Raw genomic sequence first — 1857 nt, 5'->3', positions numbered from 1 at the left:
ACTGCACTCCAGCCCGGACAACCGAGCGAGACTCCGTCTCAAAAAAAAAAAAAAAAAAAGAGAACCTCGGGCACAGGAAGCCAAAGAATACAGGATTTACAATACCATTTCATGGAGTATTGCATTACATTTTACTTTTTGATACTTAAGTTTTCAAGCCTTCTACTGGTGAACGCCACCGAGAAACCATCTGTAAATCTCTTCTCCCACTGCCATCATGTCTAAGTCAGAGTCTCCCAAAGAGCCTAAACAGCTGAAGAAGCTCTTCATCTGTTTGAAGGTTGGGCTTTAAAACAACCAATGATTCTGAGAAGCCATTCTGAGCAATGTGGAATGCTTACTGGACTGTGCAGCAGTAACAGATCCAAAGGCTTGGGAGGCTTTGGGTTTGTCACATATGCCACTGTGGAGGAGGTGGATGCAGCCTTGAATGCAAGGCCACACAGGTGGATGAAAGAGTTGTGGAACCAAAGAGGGTTGTCTCAAGAGAAGATTCTCAAACACCAAGGGCCTGCTTAACTGTAAATAAATAAATTAAAAAAATTAAAAAAAAAAGATCTTTATTGGTGGCATTAAAGAAGACACTGAAAAATAATACCTAAATAATTATTTTGAACAGTATGTAAACATTAAAGTGATTGAAATCATGACTGTCAGAGGCAATGGCAAGAAGAGGGGCTCTGGTTCTGTAACCTTTGATGACCATGCCTTCATGGATAAGACTGTCATTTGGAAATACCATCCTGTATACCATCCACAACTGTGAAGTAAAAAAGTTCTGTATGAACAAGCGATGGCTGGTGCTTTATCCAGCCAAAGAGGTCAAAGTAGTTCTGGAAGCTTTGGTTGAAGTTGTGGAGGTGATTTCGATGACAACTTGAGTCATGGAGGAAACCACAGCGGTCGAGGAGGTTTTGGGAGCAATCACGGTGGTGGTGGATATAGTGACAGTGGGCATGGCTATAATGGAATTGATAATGACGGGAGCAGTTTGAGAGGTGGTTGAAACTACAAGGATTTTGGCAATTACAATAAGCAATCCTTAAATTTTGAAGCCACGAGGGGAGAAAACTTTGTAGGCAGAAGCTCTAGACCCTTTAATGGTGGAAGTCAACGCTTTGCCCAACCACAAAACCATAGTGGCTACAATGATGGTTCCAATAGCAGCAGTAGTTAATGACAGTGGCAGAAGGTTTTAATTTCTGTCAGGAAACAAAGTTTAGCTGGAGAAAAGAGCCAGAGAAGTGACAGGAAAGCTGCAGTTTACAACAGATTTGTGAACTCAGCCAAGCCCTGTGGTGGCAGGACATAGCTGCCATAAAGACATGCCTTAGACAATACCCATGTGTATGGGCAAAAGACTCAAGGACTATATTTGTAACTAATTGTATACCAGGTTATTTTAGTTTCTGCTTTGTGGAAAACATAAGGCATTCCAACAAAATTTTTAATGTAGTTTTTTTTTGCACCCATGCTGCTGATTGCTAAATGTAATAGGCTAATCGTGACACTAAAAAAAAAAAGTCTTCTTTTTTTATTAAAAAAAAAGCTTTCAAAAGCAAATTTTCCTCAGTGCCATTGTCTTAGTTTGTTTTACTATAAAGGAACACCTGAGGGTGCGTAGTCTATAAAGGAAAATAATTTATTTGGCTCATGATACTGATGTCTGCAAAAGATAAAGATTGGGTATCTGCACTTGGCAAGGGCCAAAGGCTGCTTCCACTCATGGCAGAAGGTGAAGGGGAGATGGCGTGTGCAGAGATCACTTGGTGAGAGAGAAGCAAGGGCAAGAGGGAAGGTGACTGACTCCTTTTATCAACCAGCTCTTCTGGGAACTAATAGAGTGAGAGCGAGATC

The 1857-nt window shown here is 41.1% G+C and overlaps 1 pseudogene; it reads left to right on the top strand.

The window, feature by feature from the left end:
• The first annotated feature begins 217 nt into the window (after positions 1-217).
• On the top strand, positions 218-1312 carry LOC105510778 (annotated as a pseudogene).
• Positions 1313-1857: the final 545 nt, after the last annotated feature.

This window comes from Colobus angolensis, unplaced genomic scaffold, assembly GCF_000951035.1.
Source record: "Colobus angolensis palliatus isolate OR3802 unplaced genomic scaffold, Cang.pa_1.0 Scaffold191, whole genome shotgun sequence".
Taxonomy (NCBI): domain Eukaryota; kingdom Metazoa; phylum Chordata; class Mammalia; order Primates; family Cercopithecidae; genus Colobus; species Colobus angolensis.
The sequence above is the reverse complement of the archived record's forward strand: the minus strand, read 5'-3'. Positions and strand labels throughout refer to the sequence as shown.